Source organism: Lissotriton vulgaris, chromosome 1_1 (genome assembly GCF_964263255.1).
Source record: "Lissotriton vulgaris chromosome 1_1, aLisVul1.2, whole genome shotgun sequence".
In the NCBI taxonomy this organism is placed as follows: domain Eukaryota; kingdom Metazoa; phylum Chordata; class Amphibia; order Caudata; family Salamandridae; genus Lissotriton; species Lissotriton vulgaris.
In genome coordinates, this window is record NC_141685.1 from 959,484,442 (window position 1) to 959,500,723 (window position 16,282).

Genomic DNA, 16,282 nt, shown 5'->3' on the forward strand with positions numbered 1-16,282 from the left:
GGGAGAGGTGGAAACCAGCCAGGTACATCGCACCAGGCCTTCCAGCCGACGCACCAGGCAGACTCGCAGGCTCAGCAAGGTCACCAGAAGCAGTCCTGGCAGTACCAGCCAAGAGTTCAGTCCTTTCGAGGGAGGAATGGACGTGGCCAGAATAGAAGAGGGGGGCAGCAGCCCACCTCGAAGTGACTTCAGAGACCTCCGGGTGCCCGACCACAGAAAAGATCCCAGGGGGCACCACGTACGAAGGGCTCAGGACAATCTAAACACCTACGACCACATGACACCAGTGGGAGGAAGATTAAAGTTCTATCTCCAGGAATGGAGAGAAATCACATCAGACAAATGGATCCTAAACATCATCCAATTCGGATACTGCTTGGAGTTGGAGAGAAAGCCAACAAACAGAAAACCAAGGGGAAAGCCACCAGCAAGAGAACAGCTGGCGAGGCTTCAGGAAGAAGTGCAAGAACTTCTACAAAAACAGGCCATAGAAAGAGTTCCCTTCAGGGAAAGGAACAAGGGAATATACTCAACGTACTTCCTGGTACCAAAGGTCGACGACAAGATGAGACCCATCCTAGACCTAAGGTTCCTCAACAAATTCATAAGAACACAAAAGTTCAAAATGACCTCCCTGCAGGAGGTGCTACCACAATTGCAGGTCGGAGACTTCATGGTCACGATAGACCTCAAGGACGCCTACTTACACATACCGATTAACGAGAAGCACAAGCATATGCTCAGGTTCGCAATCGGAGGGGGCCACTATCCGTTCACAACGCTGGCCTTCGGACTGAAATCAGCACCAAGGGTATTCACGAAGTGCCTCGCGGCAGTCGCAGCGCACTTACGAAGACAAGGGATACACGTATACCCTTACCTGGACGACTGGCTGGTGAAAGCAAACTCGTACCAGAAGTGCAAGCAGCATGCACATACAGTGACGAGCACGCTCATAAGCCTGGGGTTCTCCGTCCATGGGAAGAAATAATCAATGGAGCCGGAGCAAGTGAAGATCTTCCTGGGGGCAGAGATCAACACCTTACAGGGCGAAGTGTTCCCCAGCGAGAAGAGAGCAAGGGCACTGGTCAAGGAAACTCGCCTCTACCGGAAGGGACAAGCTTGGACAGTGAGGACTGCGAGCAAGATCATGGGGATGATGGCATCGTGCATCCACCTAGTGCCGAATGTGCGGCTCCACATGAGACCCATGCAAGAATGGCTCCAGGAACAATGGTCACAGGCTTCTGGCAGTTGGGAGGATCTTGTGGTGGTGACGCACGCAGTGCAGAAGGAGATGACATGGTGGACCTTGGAGAACTTAACAAGGGGACAGCCTCTAATACTCCCAGCTCCGACAGTGACCATCACCACGGACGCATCCCTGAAGGGATGGGGCGCTCACATAGAGGAACTCAAAGTGAGGGGTCTTTGGACGCCAGCAGATGCGACAAAGCACATCAATTACCTCGAATTGAAGACAATCTTCCTTGCACTGAAAGCCTTCCAGACAAGACTGTACAGGCAAAGGGTGTTGCTACAGACAGACAACACCACGGCGATGTTCTACATCAACAAACAGGGTGGAACACAGTCGACAACGCTTTCGACGCTGGCGCAGGAGATATGGAGGTGGGCCATCCCTCTCCAGATAGACCTGCTAGCCATACACCTACCAGGGAAGGAGAACATTCAGGCAGACTGGCTGAGCAGACAGACCTCAGCATCCCACGAGTGGGAGCTCAATGCTCAGGAGACGAGGAGACTGTTCAACAGGTGGGGAACGCCATCAGTGGACCTGTTTGCAACACGCCAGAATGCGAAATGCCGAAACTTTGCATCCAGACAACACGAAGAAGGGTCCCTTGGGAATGCCCTATGGATAGATTGGTCCGGGAAATTTGCGTACGCTTTTCCGCCGATACCACTGATACAGAGTACTGAGCAAGTGCAGAGCGAGCACCATGACCCTGATACTGGTCGCGCCACAGTGGGCGAGGCAGACATGGTACTCTCAGATCATGGAGATGGCCCAGTGTGCACCCCACAGATTCGGCAGAAGAAAAGACCTGCTCTCCATGCAGAACGGAGAGGTGCTGCACCCAGAACCAGAGAGCATGAGCCTAGTAGCATGGCTCCTGAGGACATAGAGTTCGCACATTTGAGACTGCCAGAGAGCACCCTCAGGGTCCTTCGGGAGGCACGAAGGCCCAGCACAAGGAAGTGCTAGGTCGCAAAGTGAAAAGGTTCACGATGTGGTGCAGGAGGGAGAGACTCCACAATAAAATGAGAAAGGACTCCACGGTACTGAAGTACATTACACACTTACTGGAGAAAAACCTCAGCTCGTCCTCCTTAAGAGTTCACCTGGCGGCTATAGTGGCATACACAAGGGGTGAGATGGGCAGAAGCTTCTTCACATCACAAGTTGTAAAGAGGTTCCTGGAAGGAGCAAAAAGGATTGCACCACCCAAGCGGGTGCCACCACCGGCATGGAACCTAAACGTGGTCTTGACGGAACTCATGAAGGAGCCCTTCGAGCCGCTTCACAAGGCCTCCTTGAAGATGCTAACTATGAAAACTGCTTTCCTGGTTGCTATTACGTCCTTACGCAGAGTGAGCGAGCTGCAAGCGCTAACGCTACAGGAGCCCTACTTACAAATACACAATGACAGGGTGGTGATGAGGACCGACCCACACTTCATGCCGAAGGTGGTGTCCAAGTTCCACATGAACCAGTCCATACAGATACCAAGTTTTTTCCAAAAACCAACCACTAGCGCAGAGCGAGCTCTGCACACCCTGGACGCCAGAAGGGCGGTCATGCATTACATTGAAAGGACAAAAGGACACAGAAAAACGAAACAGTTCTTTGTGTCGTTCGCCAACAGTTACATGGGCAAGGCAGTGACTAAGACCACTATTGCACGATGGATCGCACAAACAATCCAACTCTGCCACAAAAGGGCAGGAGAAGAACTGGCAGAGGGGGCACGCGCCCACTCCACTAGAAAAAAGGGGGCTACAATAGCCTTCCTGGCCAATACACCCATACAAGACATATGCCTGGCGGCAACATGGGCTTTGGTGCACACATTCACGAAGCACTATTGCGTGGATGTTCAGATGAACAAAGAAGCACAAGTCGGACAAAGGGTGCTCCAGCATATATTCAGAAACCAGAGCTCGTCTTCCACCCAGCCGCCACGGAAATGAGAAACCGCTACGAAATCTATGCACAGCATAGTGAATCCAGAAAGATTCACGCTGCAAAACGAATAGTTTCTTACCTGTCGGTGTAGTTTTGCAGCTTGAAGATCTTTCTGGATTCACTAGCGAACCCACCCACCTCCGCCAGAAAGATGAAGCTGGAGAGAGAAGAGGTGGTCAAAAAAGGAAAATAGGAGGAGAAGAAGTAAGAGAATATAAGGACAAGTGGTAAAGAAATTATCACCTGAATAGAACATTGCCATTGCTTCGGAAAAGAAAGAAACACGGAAAAAAGAATCCGAAGATGGCGCCCAAGAGTGGGAGCTTCCGCAGGAAGCATGCCGACGTCACCGGAAATGCACCCGAGGAGGTGTGACGCCGACGCCCACAAGGGCTACAAAAAAAAACAAAGAAAAGACTACGAATCCGGACCCAACCACAAGACCGCGGAATATGCACAGCATAGTGAATCCAGAAAGATCTTCAAGCTGCAAAACTACACCGACAGGTAAGAAACTATTCGTTACTTCCTCTGATTCCGGAATCAAATAGGGCTCCTCCACTGCGAACTAGAGCAGTCCTGGAAATCAAAGTTGACCTGCTGAAAAATAAGTCACCAGACCTAACTGACATCTGTTTCCTGACCATCAACAACACCCTCTGAATCTTAGCAAAGGTGGGAAAAGCATATCTCTGCACTGCATTCCAATCCTGTTGAAAAGCATCCACCTCCTCTTCCTGAGAATCTCGTCTCCAGCTGTAATAACAAGTTAACTGGAAAGTCAGTCATGATGTGATCTCTAGGGGTCCCACACCTGAAGTATTTTCTTGAAAATAAGAATATCTAGCTTCCAATCACTGTAATTGCAGGTCTCGAATTCTAGTCCACCACTGGATTGTCCTACTCCTGAAAATACTGTACCTGTAACTCTATTTTCCGCTCCTGACAAATTTCAAATCTGCTTTGCAACCAGTCAGTCCTCGATCCGATTTCTCCTAGCCCATTTATATACTGTACTGCCGGAACATTGTCCATCTTTAATAAAACATTGTAATTTCATTTTTCCAAAACTCTGCAAAGCAAAGAGCCCTACCTTCATTTTCAAAACATTTGTTATGAACTCTCCTGCTAAGACCTCCTGCCTCCTGATGACCAACACAAGCCCCCGACCAAAAAGGGTTGAGTCAGTCTCTAGCACAAAATTTGGACACACATAAAATATTGCCCTGCCATTCCAGGCCTCCAAAACCACCCACCCTATTAATTTCTCTCGGGCTTTCACCAATAAAGGAATCTGATCTCCAAACCATTAATATTTCTTCAATCCTACAGTTTTTAATCTCTGCAAGGGTCTGTAATGCAGCGGTCCTGGAATAACCGCTTGAATTGAGGATGAAAACAAACCAATTATTCTCACCAAATATCTCCGTTATAAATTGTCTTTTCAAAATAATCCTGACTTCTGTCTTTAATTTACCACTTTCTTCTCTGGTAAACTGAGTTGCCTCCTTTGTGTTCACCCTGTAACCAAAAAATTCCAAACCCTGGTTGGGCTTCAAAACTGACTTCTCTCTGTAGATCCTGAAGTCTTGAGATTCCAACAGACTTAGTTAAATGTAGCTGCTCTTTAAACTTGTTTTGATGCTGTGACATTATTAAAAAATCGTTCAAATACATGATCATCCGAATACCTCTCTGAGAAACGTCGCTACTTGTCTCTTTACTCTTGCAAAGCTCCACGGTGCTGATGTCATGGCAAAAAGAAGGTATGTAAATTGATACAGGACTTCTAACCACCTGAAATGAAGAAATCTGCTAATCTCTGTTGGAATTGTAAAAGAAACCAACTTCAAACCCAATTTCCCAGCCAATCGTTTGTCCTTTTAAAAAATATCCTGTAATAGATAGATGCCTTCCATCTTGAAATGCCAGTAAGTCTGAAATCTATTCAGTTCCCTCAAATTTATTACAGGTCGCCAGCCCTGGTCTGTCTTTCTCACCAAAAAAAAGGTATAGACAAGTCCAATTCCCCTCTGCAGCTCTCAATAGCTTTTTTCCTTAACCTCTCCTGCACCTTTGTTCTCACCAAATTCTGTTACTCTTTTGGAAAAACCATCTGTCTTGGTTTCCTCAAATATATTATTTCCTCCTTGAAATATATCCATGCGGTACTTATCTGTCAAGGAGCAGTAGGTAAGAGGAAGGTGGCTGCTGTGATGAGTTATATAGACTTAAAGGAGATTCTAGTTCTGGAATTTTATGTTTGGTGGTGTTTTGCTTTGAAGTGCTGCAAGGAGCTGACAATAAAAGATATATGCATAATGCTAGCCTCCGGTCTTGACATAAATATTTCTCCTTGTAAAGGATATGCCCCCTCCTCAGGGGAAAATTACATAAGTGCTCCCCCCCCCCCCCCCCCCCCCCCCCCAGAACTTCCATTAAGGCAGCGCACAGGTGGAGACATTTACAGTTTCCTGAGCTTGATCAATTTACTTAGAGTCTCACCTGTGACAAAGAAGAAATCTTCACAAAAAACTTTGGCAAAGACGAAGACGAAGTCTTCATTGTCGAAGATGCCGTCTACTACCACACTGTCAACGTCAAGCTTTTTGTCAGTGAGGACAATGTCTTCGTGGAGCCTGCCGTTGACGAAGACTGTACTATCGACAGAGAAGACCCTACCATCGACGTCAAAGACCATACCGTCTATAGGATCCCCATTGGGATCCACACAGTAAATGAAAAACCTAGGAGATGTTTTTACACCTTTAAGAGTGATGGATGTCCCTCCGATGCGATTATTGCAGTCAAATCAAGGAGATGCTAGTGATTATGCCTCACTAACAACTTACAGCCCAATGCAATTGGATGTGAGCTATGTTTCAGATTTTGAAGAGGACACAGTGGATTTTGGTGAGCCCTACAATGAATGTATGTCCGCAGGAATTAAAGTCTGGAAGTGCTTTAATGGATTTCAGACAGAAAGCACCTTTTTATTGTAGAGAGCCAGATATGGTCCATGTACTTATGGCCTTTTTTTTTTATCAACATTGCAACAGATGATGGATTATTTTACTAAATTATCACTGCAGCCAATTATTAATCCTACCATGGGGTTACCTGCTGCTCCCATTCTCCTGTCTCTTCAACCTGCTCCTTTACTAGCTTCACCTCCTAAACAGCCATCGCCGCTACCCCTTCTCCCACATCATGAAGAAGACATGGATGATATTGGCTTGGTTTCCTTCTATTCTAATATAGAAGAGGAAAGTGAGCTACCAACAGACTGTGATGGAAGAGATGAAAATTACTGAGATTTTGTTGTTCCAAGTGGTAATTATAGACCAATTTCAAAAGATGCTACGGATGATCGCTTCAAATTAGATTCATTGAATGAAAGGGCTGGCCAGAAATTCAACCTACCAATTACTTCTGTAGTTCAACCATGTTTTCTTTATGGCTTTAAAGGACAACCGCTGGAAAACGTTAATTCAATACCTATTATTGACTGCGTGGTCAGAATGTCTGAAATTTATGAAGACACCTGCTACCATTCCAGCTCTGATACGGTTTCTGGGAAAGAAGTACAAGGCACCGGATTCATCTCTGGCCTGCCTCACTGGCCATATTAGACTGGATTCACTAATTGCTTCAGCTGTTCAAAGAAGAACCAATGAACACAGAGGTCCGCTGCACTCCAAGGGTAAATAGGGTGTTCTAAAGGGTAGTCGGAGAAAGTTCAGTCTTTTAGGGTGATCAGGATGGAGCCCCTACTGTCCTCTAGGGGCAGAAGATGTAGAACGGAAAGGACCTTACAGGCGTAAGGTGGATAACCTGAGCACTCCTGTGTGCTAGTAAAGCAAGTGCATCCAGCTCTGATACTGTTTCTGGAAAAGTACAAGGCACCGGATTCATCTCTGGCCTGCCTCACTGGCCATACTAGACTGGATTCACTAATTGCTTCAGCTGTTCAAAGAAGAACCAAGACACTGATAAGTTTCAACTAGTCCACCAGACAGGGATAGCAAATGTATTGACAATCTAGGCCAGAGAATATACTCTGAGAGCAACCTCAATAAAGCCTGGGAATACCCTGGCAACTCTAGTTCGTTATGATTACCAGATGTGGCATGACATAGCTCCATTACTGGATCTTATTTCTGAGGATAAGAGAGAAACTGCCGGAGGTATCTAAAGGAAGGAGTGCTAACCTCTTTCATTATTGATGCTGTGATGGATGCTTCAAATGCAGGTTTTCGCCAGTTCGCGGGAGGTACTGTGCTAAGGAGGCAAGGCAAGTGTAAATGTCCAATCTAAGATTTAAGCCATGCGTTTTGATGGCCAAACTCATTTTGGAAAAGACGTTGAGGAGGCTCTATAGGGCCTTAAAACAGAATGATACTGCAAAGGCTTTAGGAAATTTGCAATATCGCAGATTGTGGATATCTAATTTTCATGGCTCAGAAAGATGTTCAGGGACGATCTTATCAGACAGTCTGGATACAGTTGAGGATACTCTTTCCATCTAAGCCAAAGACAAGCTTATGGGAGGTCTTCAGGAAGGAAGAGGGGTTCCTCACAAGTATGAACCAATGACAGAATAGAGCTCGACTCCCAGCTTCCCTCCTTCCCATCTGGTACTCAAAAGGTAGGGGGGAGAATTTACCTTTTTGCTCCTGCATATAACAACATCACATCGGAAAAATGGGTGAGTCATACTATTCAATCCTGGCATATGTTGGCGTTCATTCAGAAACCCCCTAATTTGTGCACCAAGAAAGGAACATCTGAAGCAGCTGCAAATGGAAATTCTCATGCTTCTCTGTAAAGGCACCATAGAGATTGTCTCCAAATATTGAAGGAATCAAGGTTTTTAGAACTGGTTTTCCTAAACAAAAATCAATCATTTGAGACCAATTCTGGGTCTGAGAGAGCTGAACAAGTCTCTAAATAATGTAATTTTGGATGCTTACCTTGCGAGAATTCCTCATGATGCAGGAAGGGGATTTTTGTTTACCTTTGGGATGCTTACTTACCCATACACATTCATCGAAAGCACAGAGAGTACCTTCGATTTTCAGTAGCGGGTCAGTACCATCAGTTCTAGGCACTCCCTTTTTGGATCAGCCGGAGGTGGGTGGGGAGGGAGTTCCATGTCTTGGCGGCGAGGTAGGAGAAGGGCCGTCCCCCTGTGGTGTCTCTGCGGATGCGGGGGACGGCGGCGAGGGCGTGGCTGGTCGAACGAAGCTGGCGTTTGGGAGCGTAGAAGTTGAGGCGGCTGTTGGGGTATCCTGGGCCTTGGCTGAGTAGGGCTTTGTGTGCGTGGGTGAGGAGACGGAAGGTGATTCTCTTGTTGACCGGGAGCCAATGCAGATCTCTCAGGTGTCCGGAGATGTGGCTGTGACGGGGGATGTCCAGGATGAGTCGTGCTGAGGCGTTCTGGATCCGCTGGAGTCTCTTCTGGAGTTTGGCGGTGGTTCCGGCGTAGAGGGTGTTGCCGTAGTCCAGACGGCTGGTGACGAGGGCCTGGGTGACCGTCTTCCTGGTCTCGGTGGAGATCCACCGGAAGATCTTACTTAGCATGCGCAGGATGTTGAAGCATGACGAGGAGATGGCGTTGACTTGTCTGGTCATGGAGAGGGAGGAGTCCAGGATGAAGCCCAGGTTGCGTGCGTGGTCTGTTGGTTTGGGTGCGCTGCCTAGGGCGGGGGGGCCACCAGGAGTCGTCCCAGGCGGAGGGTGAGGATCCCAGGATGAGGACTTCCGTCTTGTCCGAGTTCAGTTTCAGGCGGCTGTTCTTCATCCATTCGGCTACCTCTTTCATCCCTTCGTGAAGGTTGGCTCTGGCGGTGGCAGGGTCGTTGGTAAGGGAGAGGATCAGCTGGGTGTCGTTGGCGTAGGAGATGATGTTGAGGTTGTGCTGGCGTGCGATGTCTGCGAGGGGGCTCATGTAGATGTTGAAGAGGGTTGGACTGAGCGAGGAGCCTTGAGGGACGCCGCAGATGACTTTGGTGGCTTCAGATCTGAACGGGGGGAGGCGGACTCTCTGTGTCCTTCCGGCGAGGAAGGAGATGATCCACTCCAGTGCCTTCTCCTGGACTCCGACGTTGCTGAGGCGTTGTACTAGGGTACGATGGCAGACAGTGTCGAAGGCCGCGGAGAGGTCGAGGAGGATGAGGGCCGCTGTTTCTCCGTTGTCGAGCAGCGTTCGGATGTCATCGGTGACTGCGATCAGGGCGGTCTCGGTGCTGTGGTTGGCCCTGAAGCCAGACTGCGAGGGGTCGAGGGATCCGTTCGTCTCGAGGAAGGCGGCCAGCTGCTTGTTGACAGTCTTCTCGATGACTTTTGCAGGAAACGGGAGCAGCGAGATGGGGCGGTAGTTCTTGAGGTCGGTGGGGTCAGCCGATGGCTTCTTGAGTAGAGCGCTGAGTTCGGCGTGCTTCCAGCTCTCAGGGAAGGTAGCGGTGTCGAAGGAGGTGTTGATGATGTCCCGCAGGTGGGGTGCGATGATAGCGTCTGCCTTGTTGAAGATGTGGTGTGGGCAGGGGTCGGTCGGAGATCCGGAGTGGATGGAGTTCATCGTGCGGACGGTGTCTTCGGTGCTGATCGGAGTCCAGGCGCGGAGGGTGGAGGTGGGGGGCGGTGGTTCGGTCGTGGTGCTCGTTGGTTGGGTGCTGAAGCTGTTGTGTATGTCCGCGATCTTGTTGTGGAAGTAGGCGGCGAGGGAGTTGCAGAGGTCTTGCGAAGGGGTGATGTCGTTGTTTCCGGCGTTGGGGTTGGAGAGCTCTTTGACGATGTTGAAGAGTTCTTTGCTGTTGTGTACGTTGTTGTCCAGTCATTCCTTGAATGCGGTTTTCTTGGTGGCGCGGATGAGTTGGTGGTGTTTCCGGGTGGCTAGCTTGAGGGCAGTCATGTTGTCCGGTGTTGGGTCTCTGCGCCAGGTTCTCTCGAGGGCTCAGCAGTTCTTCTTGGAGCTCTTGAGTTAGTCGGTGAACCATGGGGCTTTCTTGCTGCCGGGTCTGCTGGGCGGGGTCCTCAGGGGGGCGAGCTCGTCTGCGCAGTCGTTGATCCACTTCGTGAGGTTGGTGGCCGCCTGGCTAGGGTTCGTTGTGATGGTGGGAGGGTTCGTGCTCAGGGAGGACGCGAGCTGGTCGGCTGTGATCTTGTTCCAGTTCCTGCGTGCAGCCTGTTGCTGGTGGTGGTGGATCGTGGTCCTTGTGAAGCTGAAGTGGACGCAGCTGTGGTCCGTCCAGTGGTGCCCGGTGGCGTGGCTGAAGGCGATGTCCTTGCTGGATGAGAAGACTGGGTCGAGTGTGTGTCCGGCGTAGCGGTTGGGGGTGGTCACCAGTTGCTTGAGTCCCAGGTTGGCGAGGTTGTCCAGCAGGGTGGTGGTGTTGCGGTCGTCGTTCTCCAGGTGGAAGTTGAGGTCCCCGAGGAGGATGTAGTCAGCGGAGCGGAGGGCGTGTGGGCTGATTAAGTCGGCGATGTTTTCGCTGAATTGTGAGCGTTGTCCAGGGGGTCTGTAGATGAGGGTGCCTCTGAGGGTGGTCTTGGGGTTGATGTGGACTTGGAAGTGCAGGTGCTCGGCGGTAGCGAGGGTGTCATCGGTGTTGGTCGTGATGCGGATGGTGTTCCTGTGGACGATGGCGATGCCTCCTCCGGTGTGGTTGATGCGGTCCCTTCGGATGATCTTGTAGCCGTCTGGGATGGTGATGTCAGGCGCGGAGAAGGCGTTCATCCAGGTTTCCGTGAAGAAGGCGAAGTCTGGGGCTGTGGTGTCGAGCAAGTTCCAGATCTCGATGACGTGCCTTTGGACGGAGCGGGTGTTGAGCAGGATGCATTTCAGGTGGCTGCTGCTGTTGCTCGTCGAGGTCTTGGGCACTTCTGGAGTAGTACAGGTCCGGATGCAGGTGAACTTGCAGGCGTTGCAGCAGAAGGGTCCGTGGGTGTGTCTCAGGGTGGCTCGGTAGCAGCCCGGGACTCTGCCGGCGTTGAGTGCGTTGAGGGTGGCGGCGTCGTACGTACGGCGGGGGCCAGGGGTCCTAGCGCTGGGCGCGGACGGGCTTACCTTTGGCGCGCCTTCGGCGCACAATCGGCGCACCCGCTGCGCGTGCGCACGGTCGCCATTTATGGCGAAGTGCAGGGAGGGAGGGGCAGCTGGGAGGCGGGGAGGAAGGGGGCGTGGCTACACTCCCCGGCGGCGGGAATCTGGTGCAGGGGTCAGCAGCACAGGGGGGGGAAACCAGGGGCAGCACGGGGACAAAATTAACTAAGTCCAGGTAAAGAGCAAACTCTTCCATGAATGCTTGCATCAAACCCTTCTGGAGATTAGATCTCACTTTGAACAGGTAAGTCATTGTTGCAGTCCCAAACAAAGATCAGATTTCTGGGAGAAGTACTAAACTCTTTTGGGAAAAGCTTTTCCATTGGCAGAAAGTGGTAAAGTTAGACTATGTCACATACTATTGGCTGGAAACAATTAATTACAGGTAGGCAATAAAAGTACATGTTAGGCCAGATGACATGGATAGGCCTCATTCCATTTTGCAGACTACATATGAGACCTGTTTAGCAGCAACTGGATTTGCAATGGAGATGGGTGGATGGCTCATGGGAAGGTATGGTCTGTCACAAGTCACTTGAAATGAGCTCTAGTGTGGTGAAGGATTCCGGCAAACCTAAACCCAGTTCATTCTTTCCTTCCTGCCAATACCGAGGTTATTACTCAACACAGATTAATCCATGGATGGATGGAGGCTTACCTCCAAGAGCCTTCAACTAGAGGTTTGATCCGATGCAGAAAAGTAGCTACACATCATTGTGTTGGAACTCCACGCTATGAGAGAAGGTTTACAAGCGTTGCTTCCCAGAGTGGCATGCCAGTCAGTCCTAATCAGAATATACAACACAACATCCATGTTCTACATAGCCAAGCAAGGAGTAATATAGTTCAGGATCCTTTCAGAAGGACTGGTGCTGTGGAACTGGGCCATTTCTCTCAGGATAGAGAGATTGCTGCGGGACATCTTACCAGCTTCCAGAACAATCAGGTGGATGCACTCAGCTGGCAGATGGTGGTGGATGGCTTCTTCAATCAGTGGAGTCACCCCACAATCAATCTGTTTACCACTCCAAACAATTAAAAGTACCAGTGTTTCGTGAGCAGGTTTTGGCATCCCGGAGACAATGGGCAATGCTCTTTTGATCATTTGATCTAAGATATTTGCCTATGCCTTTCCTCCTTTTCCCCCCTGATCCCCAGGGTGTTGAAGAAAGCGAAGGTAGACCATTGCATTCTGATCTTCTTTGCTCTGGTATGGCCTCAGCAGTACTGATACACAGAGCTGCTGCAGTTCGCCACACGTCCAGTCATTCCTTTGAAGGTGCCTCCCAAGATATCAGGAAAACAAGAAGAAATTTTTCACCACAATCCCAAGTCGCTGAATTTGAAATTATTGTACCTGATTACCTAGAATTTGGCCATCTAGATTTCCCGCAGGAGTGTAAACAGATTCAGGCACAGGCTTGTGCTCTAGCTACCTAATAGACTTCCAGCTCTGTGAAAGCATTTGTCTGGTGCCGAATAATGGATCATCATCTGCTTCAAATAAAGCATTCTCGGATCCTGCTGTATTTCAGCTTCACCAAAAGTGGTCTCAAATATTCTTCAGTCAGGGTCCATCTGGCTGAAATTACATAATTGTAAGGATTAACAGTTTTACTGTTTTCCCAAAGGATCATTAAACAATTTAGAGTAGGTCTCTTTAGAGTTTTTCACCTATTCCCAGTTTCATGAGGGCTTAATGCTGTCCTAAGTCAGGTGAGGTTGCCTCATTTTGATTTTATAAATGGAGCAGTCCTAATTTTTTTCATGGAAGACAGCATTACTCTTGGCTCTTGACATCCGCTAGGATAAAGTCAGTGATTCAGGTTCTCAGAACCCTTTCTCCGGTTCACAAGGTACAAAGTGATACTCCGAACCACCCCTAAATTCATTCCTAAGGTGCCTACTGACTTGTATTTGAATGAGCTGGCCATTCTCCAATCTTGCTTTCCCAAGCCATCCTCCCCAGCTGAAAAATCATTACATTTGTTAGATTTGCTTAGGTATCTCCAGTTCTTTATTGACAAGACAAAGGACATTCGCACATCAGACCATTTATTTGTATCATTTGCTTAGCCACGAAAAGTTCAAGCCCTGTCTAAACAGGGAATAGTTTGTTGGCTCTCAGCCTGTATTGCTTTCTGTCATGCCAAAGCCAGGCCTCCTCTTTAGGGGCATGGCTTTGACTTTAGCACTCTGTGCTGCGTTATCGTTGAGACATCTGCCATGCAGCTACCTGGAGGAGCAGACATACCTTCACAAAGCATTCCTGCCTAGACGAGGAAGCGGTACTGGCAGTCCTGAAGAATCCTCATTAAATAAAGGTGAGCCTGCATCCCGCGTTGTTTCATATGCACTGCTTGCAATTCTGATTCAAGAATGTGAATATCTAAAAGATCCAATGTTGGGGAAGAAATGTTACCAGTAACTCCAGTTCCCCAACATTAGTATCTTTTATATATTTACTTGCTACCCTCGCTCCTTCCTAGTCGGAGATCATTGTATTTTATTCTCATACTTGTGCTTTGAATTCTGAGCTGTTGTGGATTGTAGGGGGAGTAGGAGTGCTTGAGCTTCCACCTCATTGGCTAAAGTTTGGGTTCTTTTAAATGAAGTGGATGTTACTAAACATACTGTTTCAGGCCTATCGTCTTTTGCCATTATATACTATGTTGTATATTTTTACACTTTATACCACTATTTTAATGTACCGGGAATTCCCACCCTGCGACCGGGAATTAATCAATCATGTTAACAAATAGAAAATATAAGTAGAAACACACAGAAGTAAGTTTGGTAAATATGGGGAGAAAGGGAAACCGTTCAAAACATGTAGTCGGAATCCAGTCCCATGTTTGCAATTTTACTTGCCTCTATAGTTGAGTACTAGTGCACTTAACACTTCACATGGGACTAGATACTGACTGGTGTGTGCCATGGTCCACTTAGCAATTTGTCGAACAAGAAACACACGCTACAAGTATGCATGATTTTAAGAAAACACTAAATGATGTATATTTACAAACCTGCTCATGTGCAACAATAGTGACTGCAACAAGAGTGCATAATACAAATTTCAGAGAGTCTACATGGCCTCATCTTACACTTCCTATCTGATATATTTATTCCTCTGTACTTTACTGTCCTCTGTGATGGGCAGCCTTTGAGACTTCAGAATGAGTAAAACATTGATTATAAAATAAGAAATGACCCGTTTTATCAAAACACTAGTGTGTATTGTGATGGTGGTTGGTTGATTGACTCATCTCACCCAGTCACTGTTTCAGATACTCACTCCGTTGTCAGATGTTTGAATGCTCTTATCCTCTCATTGTTTTGTCTTCTTACTTAATACCGAAGTGGATCCCTTGATTTTGACACTTTGGGCCATTTGCTCTGTATTTTCTAGCTTACTATGATGAGCAGTATATGGTTGTTACATACATTTGTTTGCAGAGTGACATCGATTTTTGGTCCTGACAATTGTCCCTGAACCCTGGCTGGGGTTCCTGAAGGGCAAAAACATGTTGACCTTGATTGCTATAGGAAGTGTTTTTAACAAACTTCATGTCATGCTTTCTAATCCTGTGTATTGGAGGCCCCAGAATAAGTTTGAGTTTCTGCCTACCAAGATCCTAATCACTCCTTTCATATTTACCTTAATAGCAAGTCAGCAATCTGAGCATCACCTAAACATTTTTGCTCCTCTATCTACCCCAAAAAACACCTCTCCTTTTGAAAGTTGTACCCCACAACAGGTACCTTGCAGTGCAGGAGTGAGGAGGGAGGGAACCCTATGATGAAGCATGTTAGAGAAGGGTGAGTGAGGGTTCTCGTCCTAGGAAAAGCATTCTTCAACATATAACATTTTTTGAAAGGTTTTCCTTTCCCTCCATATATCCCAGACATACTTCTGTGTGTTCCTACATTAATCAGGGAGCAGTACGACTTTGGCAGGGTTTCCTTCTCCCTCAGGACCCCTTGTGTGTAGAAAATATGTCAAATATATCCATGTTGAAGAACTGGAATTACAGGTAATTTGTTACTTTTGGGTAAGCTTGCTGTTATGCTCCATGATGGAGAAGGAAATGTTACTTGTCGAAGCTGTATTTAGCAAATGGCAGCTATTAGCTCCAACACTAGACATGCAAAAAATAGTTTTTTTCTAAAGTGTTCTGGAGTCCCTGGACTGGAATATTCTATATTTATGGCTTTAGTAAAGATGCCTTCAAAGCCGAATTAGGCACATCACAGTGGGACTACACCAGGTGGCCCAATGAGCTAGGACTGACTCCCAACACCTATAACCTCGGGATCGTCGTCAACAGCAAGCTCAGCATGACCCTCTAAGTTGATGCTTTCAGCACCTCATGCTTTCATACCCTGAAGATGCTGAGGAAGATTTTCAAATCGTTCCCAATTTGCGCCTGTTAAACAATAATACATGCCCTGGTCACAAGCAAGCTGGACTTTAGGAACGTCCTGTATGCCAGGATCTTTTAAAAACTCACCAGAAAACTGCAGCCAGAATCACTCCACCTCCCATGCCGCACTTTCATTGCACCACACCTTAAGGAGCTCCACTGGCTCCCCATTCACAAACTAGCACAATTTAGATTCCTCACCCACACTTTCAAGGCACTACATAAACCTGGCCCAGCACACCTCAACAATTACAGCTTTCAGAAACCTTCAACACTTCATCTTGTCTGGACTCCTACTTGCACAACTCCCACACACATGGATAACTTGATATGTTGGTCATGCCTAGAATGCCTGAGCCCTATTAGGCTTTGGAATATCAATGCCTAGGCTAGGGGGGGAGGGGGGGGGTACAGTAGCTGCTGGTGGTAAGCTGGGATTCTGCAGGTTGTAATTCAGAAATTACAACTAGGCAGTTATTTCTCTGTGCTTCTAAGCAGGATGAACATGCCTCCTCAGCAATGGTTGACACTTCTAGATTAGTA

At 47.9% G+C, this 16,282-nt stretch overlaps 1 protein-coding gene across 2 annotated transcripts in view; it reads left to right on the forward strand.

Annotated features, from left to right (window-relative positions):
- The window catches only part of PTGES3 (prostaglandin E synthase 3), a 185,739-nt gene that overhangs the window by 167,614 nt on the left and 1,843 nt on the right, over nucleotides 1-16,282 (forward strand). The gene's annotated exons all lie outside the window — the stretch shown is intronic.